Here is a 12,629-nt window from a genome sequence, read left to right as displayed (position 1 = left end):
GTAAGGGGGCTGGCTGGATTCGAACTCGGGAGCTTTCGCTCCGAAGTCTGGTGCTGATATCACTACACCACAAGCTGGTAGCCCACTCAGTAAATCCTAATTTTATACATTCAGCGCTTATCCCTCTAAGGCTGCCCCTTCATGTATCCATGTACTATCTTTAACATTAATTGACTTAGTTTAATAATTTGGTCTCCCTGAATTTTTGGTACAGGGCAAGGCACAGGACAGAGATCTTCCCCTAACGTTAGCTGAAAAATGACATTCAGAATTACACGGTAGATTCTGTTCACATGAAATTTAAAGAATATGATCATCACTGTATGGCACCCCTAAGAGAATAAACACTCCTTAATCCAGTTGAGAGGAACTTTGATCATCCTCCTCAAATTATGTTGCCCTATAAAATTTGTTTTCATTTTAGATTTCCTTCATGATGGCATGTAAACCATGATCCTAACCAGAAGTATGCAATAGATTCAACCCTGTGTAGACGTACATTAAGTAAAGTTCAGTCATTTCTTAATAATCTTCCTTGCAGCAATTTTGAATCTCATCTCCACCAAGTATTGCACTGGTCTGAACTATCCTACAGGCCCAGTGGGGAGCCATTTGCTTTAGAATCAAAGTCTTTGCTGCTATCAAGGAGGAGCTAGAGGAGCCGGAAGACAAGCACTTAATGTTTCAGGAACAGCATCTTCCCTTTTGCCATTAGATTTCTGAGTAGATAATGAACTTATGAACACCGCCTCACTATTTTTTACTCTTTTTTTTGCACTACTTATTTAATTTACCTTTTTTTAAATATACAATAATTTATTTTTCATTATTATTATGTATTGCAACGTACTGTTGCCACAAAACAACACGTATCCTGACATATGCCGGTGATAGTAATTCTGATTCTGATCCTGTCTTCAAAAGTACAGCTCCAGTAGGCAGGTAATAATATTTGCATGTCATGTGCTGGAGGTTGAGTTTTAAGTCATCATGAATTTGTTTACTGAAATGTGCAAAGATGTACTTGATATGTAACACCTGTAAAACAAGGACCTTCTACAAACCAACCCCACTGTTTAAAAAAAAATGTTCTCCAATGATAAGGATTCAGGACAAGACTCTGTAAGACATGGACCACTTTCCATCCCTCAGTGTCTTGACGATGGCAAGCATGAATGTAGATTTCATGATATAGCAGTTAATGCAATTTGCTGTCTATGGAAGGAAAGGGTGTTGAAGATCTCTACTTTAAATCCAGCATGGTCTACAGCCCTCTTGCACTCCTCTGAAATTTGAACTATTTACAGTAGCCACCTCAAAGCAATGCAGAAATATCATTGATGCTGTTTTTCCACAGTGTTCCAAAAGCATTGGCAGAGTAAATGGGCCAAGTTCAGGGCACTCACCCTAATCAATGAGCTTATTTACATCCAATTTGCTCTTTTGGTAAGATCATGTTAGTTGCATCAAGGTGGCATTTGGATAGAGAAATAGGTTTGTGGGGATATTATAAAAATAGATTTGTGGGTATTATAAAAATTTCTTTGGAAGAAGAAATTTTGGAAAAAGTACAACATATTTCCTGTTGCTGGGGAATGATGCTGGGGTCTATAATTCCACCCAGTAGGATAGAACAACATGAGGTGGTGCCGAGACTCTAACTCTATGCATTGGGAGCAAACAGGATCAGAGTTACCTTGAGAACAGCAGAAATTGAGAGTACTCCTTCATCCCACTGCATCATCTAAAAGAGAAGAGGAAGCTAACTCTTCACCATCCATGTAGCCTAGGCTGCAGCAACTATGCTTCAGATGAACCATTAGGAACTATCATAAAATTTATTTTTTAACCATGGTTTACTTTAATAAAAAAAGGTCAGTTGTGGATAGGAAATGTACCACTGGCCTTGCATTCTTAGCAGTGCTGATTTCTAGAGGCTTCAGTTCAAAGTTTTTTTTTTCTTCCACATTTACTTGCAATGCCAGTAAACATTTTTGAGCTAAAATCAGGTAAAAGTTGGTGCTTGCACATTGTCTGGATGGGGATGCTACTACAGCCTTAGAAGTATCTCTCAAATCACAAGAAATAGCATGTCTAGACTTTCATATTTGGTCTAACACCCATGATTAATCCTGAATTCTATTAATTTGTTATACATTGTTGAACTGATTTGAGTATTTAATTTTATAGGCTGCATTTCTTTTTATTTCCTTATTGACTCGGATATTTACTTTGTCTGTGGCTCATTTAAGTGTTTGATTACTCTGGCTTTATTGTTTCTGGATATTACTTATTTTTGTTCTAACGCAAACAAGAGAAAATCTGCAGATGCTGGAAATCCAAACAGCACACACAAAATGTTGGAAGAATTCAGCAGGCCTGGCAGCATCTATGGAAAAGAGTACAGTCGACATTTTGGGCTGAGACTCTTCAGCAGGATTGGAGAAAAAAAGATGAGGAGTCAGAGCTGAAGGTGGGGGAGGGTGGAAGAAACGCAAGGTGATAGGTGAAACCGGGAGTGGGGAAGGGTGAAGTCAAGAGCTGGGAAGTTGACAGGGGAAAGAGATACAAGGCTGGAGAAGGGAGAATCTGATATGATAGGACAGAAGACCATGGAAGAAAGAAAAGTGGGAGGAGTACCAGAGGGAAGTGATGGATAGGCAAGGAGATAAGGAGAAATGGTGAAAGTGGGGTGGTCGGGCAATTACCAGAAATTCAAGAAATTGATGTTCATGTCATCGGGTTGGAGTTCTGGGGTTATGCTTATGTGAGAATGCTGTTCTTGGACTACAGTTCAGCATTCAACACCATAGATCCATCCAGGGTTGACAAGAGGTTCAGAGACCTTGGCCTTGACCCTGCTTTGTGCAGCTGGATCCTGGACTTCCTGTCAGCAGGTGGTAAGAGTAGGCTCCTTCACTTCCAACCCTCTGACTGAATACAGAAGCCCCTCAGGGCTGTGTATTGAGTTCCTCCCTTTACTCCCTGTATACCCATGATTGTATCACCTTGCACGGCTCCAGTCTGTTAACTAAATTTGTTGACAACATTACATTGATTGGCTTTATCTCAAACAGTGAGGTGGCCTACAGAGAAGAAGTCATCTCTCTGACACAGTGGTGTCAAGAAAACAACCTCTCCCTCAATGTCGCAAAAACAAAAGAGTTGGTTGTGGATTACAGGAGGAATGGAGATGGGCTAACCCCTATTGACAGGGTAAGAGGGTAAATAGCTTCAAGTTCCTCGGCATCCACATCACTCCTCATATATGTGAAGGATGTAAGAAATAATGTCAATTCAATTCTATTCAATACAGTTTTCTAGTGTTGCCAGGCTCCATGACTGGCATTCATTTCATCTCTTGTCAAGTAGTTGTTTTTTCTAAGTCTCACTCAGGTTCCTGTTGAATTGCTTTTAGGGTGCAGATTTGCTCTTCTATTTCTCCTGAATCAGAAGGAATTTGCATACTTATCCAAATTGCAAGCCATTTTGGTTGGTTTGGTAGGATGTTGCCATCTTTATCTTTTTAGTTAACATTTTATTGGGGCAGTGGTGGAAGGGATGCTCTCAAAATTAGAAGTAGGCTTTTCAGAAAGAAAATCACAAAATAGTTTATTTTGTACTAAGATTGATGGGTATTTTGACATGTATTGGACAAATACTGGTTGATGGTAGATAGAAAGACTCTAAATTCATGAAGTGTATATGTATGTAATAAACTGTTTTAGTATGTTGGAGGACTCAGAAGGAAAATCCCGGACTTCATGATTTATTCAGTAAGTCTCTTGTATTGTTTTCAACAAAAATAAGAAATTCAGTTATGTGCCCTAGTAAGTATCAAGCAACAAGCAAAAGAATTTCCAAATCTGTGTTTTTTATTGGCAGCATGGTTAGTAACCAGCAGTGACAAACATGAGGAGATTAGCATAAAGAAATGATATGAAGATGAAATTATAATATGAAATTCTGTCACTTGGATGAATGGTAGAATCAAATTCAATGAGACATTTACAAGTGGATGTGGATGTGTGCTTTAATATATTGAGCAGTGGGGAAAGGGTCTTGTAGTTGGACGAATTAGATAGTTCTTTTTCAAAGATCCAAATCAGATGTGATAGTTTCTTATATTGTTCCAGTTGTTTCTTTGTTCCACACTGAAAACTGTGGCAAAGAGTCTGCAGCCAGTCATGGACCTGATGCAAATTAATCAGTAGTAAAGCAACAAGCTAGTGGGTGGCAGCAAGCACATTGAAATAATTGAAGGGACTATCAATTAATATATTGAGTGAAAATCTGAAGCAAGAACACGTGTGTTAATGAAGTTTCATGCAATTAAAGGATGATTGGAAGGTGCAAACATTTATTTCAGTTGAGAGCAACATCTTCAGGAGATCTACCACCTTGTACTTCTTCCTCCTCTTTCCCCACCTTCTTGTTTGTTCTTCTCATCTTTTTTCCCCAGTCCTGATGAAAGCTCTCTACCCAAAATGTTGATTGTTTACTCTTTTCCATAGATGCTGCCTGGCCTGCTGCGGTTCCTTCAGCATTTTGTGTGTGTCGCTTATATAGATAGATATTTGATGTTCAGCACGGACACAGTGGGTTGGAGAATATGTTTCTGTACTTTTTGACTGTGATTGTATGATAAGATGACTATACTGTTGTACTAGCCAAAGAATAAAGTCAAATAGATGTATGACTAACAGTTAAGTGTGTGCCATAGTATAATGTATTGTGATGTGGAACAAAAAGTCTCAAATACCTTCCCTTACAAGAATGTAGCATTCTGTGAATATGCAGAGGTGGCTGATTTTTATTTGATTAAGGCAACTTTAAAAGGAACCCTTTTTATTTTCATGTATGCTGTATTTTTGTATTGGCAATTGCTTTTAACAATACAAATTCCAATGATTTCATTTTTTATACTTGACATTTTGCACTAAGAAAATTGTTTATAGAAATCTGAATTTGCAAGTGGGTAACTGTTAGTTTTATTAGTTTTGGCTTATTTCAAAGACCAGTAGCAATGCAAGCATGGCTCAATCCTAGAGCACGCTTGCTAGATGAATGACCGTAAGTGTACTCATAAGTAATCATTTATTTGTGGATTCATGTATTTTCAGTTGTTGAACTGTTCATATTTCAACAGTTCGTAGTTACGTTTTTGAGGTCCAAAGAATGTGCAGGGAGTTGTTCCAGCTCCTTTAATTTGTTTATGTATAGAACTTTTGGAATTTCCTAAATTATTAGGATACAAATATTAAGAGCTCAGTTCTGATGTATTTAATATCCAGATCAGTTCAAAGATAAACAACACACACAAAGTGCTGATGGAACACAGCAGGTCAGGCAGGATCTATAGGGAGAAGCGCTGTTGACATTTCGAGCCGAGACCCTTCGTCAGGACTAACTGAAAGGAAAGATAGTAAGAGATTTGAAAGTAGTTGGGGGAGGGGGAAATGTGAAATGATAGGAGAAGACCGGAGGGGGTGGGATGAAGCTAAGAGCTGGAAAGGTGATTGGCGAAAGTGATACAGAGCTGGAGAAGGGAAAGGATCATGGGACGGGAGGCCTCAGGAGAAAGAAAGTGGTGGGGGGAGCACCAGAGGGAGATGGAGAACAGGCAAACAACTAAATATGTCAGGGATGGGGTAAGAAGGGGAGGAGGGGCATTAACTGAAGTTAGAGAAGTCAATGTTCATGCCATCAGGTTGGAGGCTACCCAGCCAGTATATAAGGTGTTGTTCCTCCAACCTGAGTTTGGATTCATTTTGATAGTAGAGGAGGCCATGGATAGACATATCAGAATTGGAATGGGACGTGGAATTAAAATGTGTGGCCACTGGGAGATCCTGCTTTCTCTGGCGGACCGAGCATAGGTGTTCAGCGAAACGGTCTCCCAGTCTGCGTTGGGTCTTGCCAATATATAAAAGGCCACACTGGGAGCACCAGACGCAGTATACCACACCAGCCGACTCACAGGTGAAGTGTTGCCTCAGCTGGAAGGACTGTCTGGGTCCCTGAATGGTGGTGAGGGAGGAAGTGTAAGGGCAGGTATAGCACTTGTTCCACTTACAAGGATAAGTGCCAGGAGGGAGATCGGTGGGAAGGGATGGGGGGAGGGGGACGAGTGGACAAGGGAGTCACATAGGGAGTGATCTCTGCAGAAAGCAGAAAGGGGGGGGGAGGGAAAGATGTGTTTGGTAGTGGGATCCCGTTGGAGGGGGTGGAAGTTACAGAGCATTATATGTTGGACCTGGAGACTGGTGGGGTGGTAGGTGAGGACAAGGGGAACGCTATCCCGAGTGGGGTGGTGGGCGGATGGGGTGAGGGCAGATGTGCGGGAAATGGGAGAGATGCATTAGAGAGCAGAGTTGATGGTGGAAGAAGGGAAGCCCCTTTGTTTAAAAAAGGAAGACATCTCCTTCGTCCCTATGCGACTCCCTTATCCACTCGTCCCCCCCATCCTTTCCCACCGAGCTCCCTCCTGGCACTTATCCTTGCAAGTGGAACAAGTGCTACACCTGCTTCCTCCCTCACCACCATTCAGGGCCCCAGACAGTCCTTCCAGGTGTGGCGACACTTCACCTGTGAGTTGGCTGGTGTGGTATACTGCGTCCGGTGCTCCCGGTGTGGCCTTTTATACATTGGCGAGACCCGACGCAGACTGGGAGACTGTTTCACTGAACACCTGTGCTTGGTCCGCCAGAGAAAGCAGGATCTCCCAGTGGCCACACATTTTAATTCCATATCCCATTCCCATTCTGATATGTATATCCATGGCCTCCTCTACTGTCAAAATGAATCCAATGTCAGGTTGGAGGAACAACACCTTATATACTGGCTGGGTAGCCTCCAACCTGATGGCATGAACATTGACTTCTCTAACTTCCATTAATGCCCCTCCTCCCCTTCTTACCCCATCCCTGACATATTTAGTTGTTTTTTTCTCTCTGTCTCTGCCTATCACACTGCCTGTTCTCCATCTCCCTCTGGTGCTTCCCCCCTCCCCCTTTCTTTCAAATGAGGCCTCATGTCCCATGATCCTTTCCCTTCTCCAGCTCTGTATCACTTTTGCCAATCACCTTTCCAGCTCTTAGCTTCACCCCACCCCCTCCGGTCTTCTCCTATCATTTCGCATTTCCCCCTACCCCCACTACTTTCAAATCTCTTACTATCTTTCCTTTCAGTTAGTCCTGACAAAGGGTCTCTGCCCGAAATGTCGACAGTGCTTCTTCCTATAGGTGCTGCCTGGCCTGCTGTGTTCCACCAGCACATTGTGTGTGTTGTTTGAATTTCCAGCATCATGCAGATTTCCTCATGTTAATTCAAATATATATGTATCAGTTATTTTGGATTGCTAAATAAAATTGCATTTAATGCTTTGAATCCATCATTTGGCCTGGTTAAAGGCAGAATTATCAAAAAGCATTGCTATGTGATGGACTTTTGCCTTGTGCTTTGCTTTATTTAAAAATGATCAGAGATAAAGCAGAAAAGAAATCCCCAGAGTTTAATGTTACTGTGCAGGTTGCTATGTTATAGAGCTTATGGAGGTTCTTATTAAAGCTAGTTGAGACCCTAAAATATTGAAACGTTATGCATTCTTGCATTTTTGAAGAAGCTTTTTTCACAAGTTTATTTAATTACATACATGAGACTAATATAAGCAAAGAATTCTCATGACCTGGATGAGAATGTGATCTGAATGGGGAAGTACTTGAGTCCTTGGCAGTTTTTCTGAATGCAGACTGAAACACTTTGTTTGGGTACAAATTTTTTAAACAGGAATTGGACATATAGTTGTAATCAAATCAATCAATCTTCCCAAGTGAATCTCATAGAATAATGGAAATTTATGACACAGAAGTTTTTTACTCAGAGGGTGGTGAGTGCGTGGAATGGGCTGCCGGCAACAGTGGTGGAGGCAGATACGATAGGGTCTTTTAAGAAGCTTTTAGATAGATACATGGAGCTAAGTAAAATAGAGAGCTAAAGGTAAGCCTCGTAATTTCTGAGGTAGGGACATGTTCGGCACACGTTTGGGGGCGGAAAGGCCTGTATTGTGCCATATTTTTTCTATGTTTCTATGTTTTCTAAAAAGTGGTTGTTATTAACATATTTCTGTGTTCATGGTCCAAAGCTAGACACGCTATAATCCTTTAACTAGTTATCTCACTAAGTGGTGAAGCTTTTGACCTCCATGAGCCTCCCAGGCAATGAGTTGTGGACAACATCACTAATTATGGTGCTTTTTGCAAATCTGACTGCCTCTGAGCCAAAGTTTTGTTTGCACCGAGGGTGAGAAGCAATATCTAGTTTTGTTATTGTGGAGATAGCTAGGGACTTATTAGACATGAAAATATTAATTTGGTATCCTCATTGCAGGAGTTAGAAGCTATAATCTCCATGGGCTACCATCCTTTAATATACTGTATATTTTTTTAAATAAATTCTGGTGGTTCTAGTTATAATATAAATTCACTTATAAAAATAAAACAATCAGACATAAAAGTCTTCAATACTTTGTGGAGAGAGAACAATTAGAACTCCATTCTGGCTCTGCTTTAGTTTAATTTAATTATTTTCACACACTGCAGTAATTAGAGGCAAAGGGATACTGAAGTTCTAACAGTATTTACATTATTTTGAATAAACTTGAAATGCAATACGAGGCATTTTCTGGAATGTGGTGTACATTGATTTATAGTTGAAGTGTGAGTTATGAGCCAAAAAACTTTAGGAGCTGTTCAAATCTAAGTTTACATTTAGAACTCCAAAAACAGAATGGAATATGCATCCGGAAGCAGCTGTTTTCCATCTGTCCAAAGGCCTGGTTAGTTGTGACTTCGGAATTTTGCATTAATTTCAATGTCAGTACATTATGTTCCCTAGTTCCAACTCAGAAAAAAAGATTTGGAAAAATGTCCTTTTCATTTTTTTTTCTTTCAATTTGTCAAAAATGTAATTTTTTTCTAACTTTGAGCTTTGATATTGATAAAGGAAATTTCATATTAACTCATTTTTGAATTAAGCTATTAATTAAAGCACTTAATTAAATTCTACCTGCATTAATTGTAAAACTTAAAATTTAGTCATAGTAAAGGGAGTTTGGAGGAAACCTTTAATGTGTGTTAGTAGAATATTACTGTACTACCATAGATAGTTGGTATGAATAATATAAATACAGCTAAACAAAAAGTTGGTTAAGCATACAGTGGTAAGATAACATACCACAATCAGAAGAGAGATAGGAAAGGAATGCAGGCTAATACAATGTGCCAAAGTCCTGAAATAAAACCCATCTCCAAGAGTTATACAGGCCATTCAGCTTAATTGGTCCGTGCTGATTAAGATTCCCATCAAGCTAGTCCCATTTGCCCATGTTTGGACCACATCCCTCTACTTTTCCTATCTGTTTACCTGTCCAAGTACATTTTAAAGTTCTATCTTCACAAAGGAACTGAATACTTTAATTTATTTTGCGTATTGGTTGCTGATGATGGGTAGCATAGTGCTTTACAGAGCCAGCAATCCATGTTTAATTCCCACCACCGTGTAAAGAGTTTGTATGTTCTCCCTTTGAGTGAATTTCCTCCAGGTGTTCAAGTTTCCTCCTACATTCCAAAGGTGTATGGGTAAGGGTTAATAAGTTGTGGCCATGCAGTAAGGTCACAGTAAGCAACATTTGTGAGCTGCCCCCAGCATATCCTTGCACTGTGGTCATTGAAGTAAATAACATATTCACTGTAGTATAGTTTTATGTGTGTGTGAGAAGTCAAGCTAATCTTTCTTTAACCTATAAAACTAAGGCTTTAAATTTAGCTTATTATTCACAGATTACAAATAACCTAGTAAGAATGAGAAACTTTTTTAAAAGATTGCTTTGAACTTGGAGTAATTAAGAGGGAAAAGGATATAAATAACTAAATAGGAATGAAGAGACAAATTGATGTGATGTGCTGCAGGAAGACTTAAGTCACAACTAGAGAAGGGCAACAATTCAGCCCACCTTCGGCCTTTCAGCTTTGCAGAGAAACAGTGTATAGTTAATGTCTTGTACTGTACTAGAGTGGAAATACCTGGAATATTTTCTCATGTGGAACACATGTTTCCAGGCCTGGGGTGAGGTAAATGGATGGATATATCTGCTGTATTTGTTTGGCAAAATTGCAGACAAGTGTCAGCTTGATGTCTGGTTGTTGCAAAGTTAAACAAGGATATTCTGAAGAGGAAAGTTTTTACATAAGGAAAACACATGAAAAAAATATGATCAGTACGATGATTATGTTTTAGAAGGTGTGTATTTCGTATTTCAATAATATCTGAGGAATCTTGTAAATATGTTGATTAAGCATTCCTTAAATAGTTAATTATGGGTTATATGTAAAAAATATGAATTGCATATGTCATGACGCTACTATGTGATATTTGCTCACCTTGCTTAAGGTAAAGAACAAACTAAGATTCACATCTGTTGGGCTTCCATGTCTTTTAATTGGTTTAATATTTTATAAATTACCTCATCAGTGGCGATGAGGTATTTTAAAAACTAATTCAAAATGACTACTTGCCTTTTGAAGCACAGCGAGAAGTTCAAGTTTTAAAAAGAAAGGTGCAGTGATATGGTTGAGTTTTTTAAAAAATAAGCTGTGTGTGGCATGTGTTCTTCAGAGGGAAGGCATGATTGTGTTTTTAAAAAAGAGGTGGAAAATGGAAGAATTCACGGCTATGTAAACAGTGAGTACCAGATGATCATAATCATCAATTAAAATAAAAAATAGAAATGGCTGGCTATATTGGACAGATAGACGCATTTCATTGCATAAGACTTAACTGGATTCTGTGTTTTGTTTACTGAACGGATTGAACAGTATTTTCAAGCAAATGGAATAGCCAATGAGAAACAAGTACTGATTGGATTTAAAGGTACACCGATTGTTTCGAAGTTTTACTGCTCCAACCAAGTCACTTGAAATGAGCTTTGCTGATATTGTGAAAGTAATCCAGGAACATATAGAACCAGAACCTTTGTTGATTGCAGAATAGCTTAGGTTTCATACGCGGCTGAATTTAAGAGATTGTCTGAGCACTGTCAATTGAATAATTGGCTTAATGATGCACTGACAGCATGGCTAGTTTGTGCTATTCAAAAATAGCAGCTTACAGAAGCAAAACTTACTTTTAAAAGAGCAGTTTAAATAGCTGTGTCAATGGAAACAGCAGATAGAGATGCAATTGAATTGCAGTCAGGAATGAAATTGAGTGTGAACAAATTTGCAGTGTTTAACCAGGAACCTGCCTGGCAGAACAAATTGTGCCACAGTTGCAGCGGAAATTCCAGTTCCCCCATTTTTACCAGTGCTGGGATGAAGGCCTATACAGGGGTTGCCTTATGTGAGGATTGAAAGTTGTTGTGCCATTCAAGCTGAGAGCTGAAGTGTTGCAGGTGCTACATGCCAGTCATCCAGGCATGGTCAAAATGAAATTGTTGGCTCAAAGCTTTGTCTGGTGGCCTGGGATAGATCAGATTGAGCAGCTTGCCATATACTGTTCAGGATGCCAGGAGCAGCACCTCTCCCTCCTTGGGAATGGCCTGCATTGCCCTGACAGGATTCACATTGATTTTGACAGACTATTCATAGGCACAAATTTATTGGTGGTAGTGGATGCAATTACAAAATGCTAGAAGTGTTTCCAAAGCCCCCCAGTAAGCCTTGCACACTGTTGATGTGTTGAGAATCCTCTTCTCAAGGATTGGTGTTCCAGAACACATAGTCAGTAACAATGGACCACAGTTTGTTGCAGAACTGTTCAAGTCATTTCTAGAATATACATAAGGTACTGTACCACCCACTTACAAATGGCTTGGTGGAGAAGTTTATCCAAAGTCTAAAGAATACTCTGCAAGCAATGTCAGCAAAGCACACTACACTGAATCAGGAGCTCACCAATTTCCTCCTTGCATATTGCAGTGCAGCACATTCCACAACCAACAACTCACCAGCTATGCTGTTCCTGGGTCATCCCTTGTATTCACGCTTGGATTTCTTCACACCCAGTCTCAGAAGGAGAATGCAGGACAAACAGCTGAGACGAATTGAAGGCTCCTCAAACAAGGAGGTTCAATGTTTCACTCCTAGACAAACAGTCCTGGCGAGGAACAACAGACGTGATCAAAACTGGGTACTTGGAAAGATTAAGTTCAGAAATGGAAATTGTGTCTGATATTGTCTGGAGATGGCACTCAGTTGAGGAGAGCAGAGTCAACTGTTAGAGAGGAAAGGTGGTCAGAGCTATTAGAACCACTGCTTTGAGTCCCAGAGTCAACTCCTATAACCGCCATGAAGAAAGTCCCAGTTTCTGAAATTGTTTCACAGCCATGTATCACTTACTAAGCAGAGTGATGCCCTTGCCCTCTCCCCCGGTCAGGAAAGACAGTATTTCACAAGAGGAAGAAAGCCTCCACAGCAATTAACTCTTTATGCCTGAATGGGATAATTTAAAATTTACTATGATTGGGATGTCTGTATTATATAGTATATACAGAACTCTATTGAGTTCTACTGTATAGCTTAGCAGAGAAGAATGTTGTGGATTTAATATTTCAGTAATATATGAGTAATTTT

General features: G+C 39.7%; 2 protein-coding genes across 7 annotated transcripts in view; one reads left to right on the top strand and one right to left on the bottom strand.

Annotated features, from left to right (window-relative positions):
- myo18ab (myosin XVIIIA b) overlaps positions 1-12,629 on the top strand; it is a 218,755-nt gene that overhangs the window by 34,261 nt on the left and 171,865 nt on the right. The gene's annotated exons all lie outside the window — the stretch shown is intronic.
- Positions 1-12,629, bottom strand: part of LOC132396015 (beta-crystallin A1-2) — a 118,795-nt gene that overhangs the window by 97,036 nt on the left and 9,130 nt on the right. The window contains exon 3 of the mRNA XM_059973315.1: positions 12,005-12,153. The gene's annotated coding sequence lies outside the window, so the exon portion shown is untranslated. The remainder of the gene's footprint in view (positions 1-12,004; positions 12,154-12,629) is intronic.

Source organism: Hypanus sabinus, chromosome 6 (assembly GCF_030144855.1).
Source record: "Hypanus sabinus isolate sHypSab1 chromosome 6, sHypSab1.hap1, whole genome shotgun sequence".
Taxonomy (NCBI): domain Eukaryota; kingdom Metazoa; phylum Chordata; class Chondrichthyes; order Myliobatiformes; family Dasyatidae; genus Hypanus; species Hypanus sabinus.
Note: the sequence above shows the minus strand (reverse complement) of the source record. Positions and strands in the feature narration are given on the sequence as shown.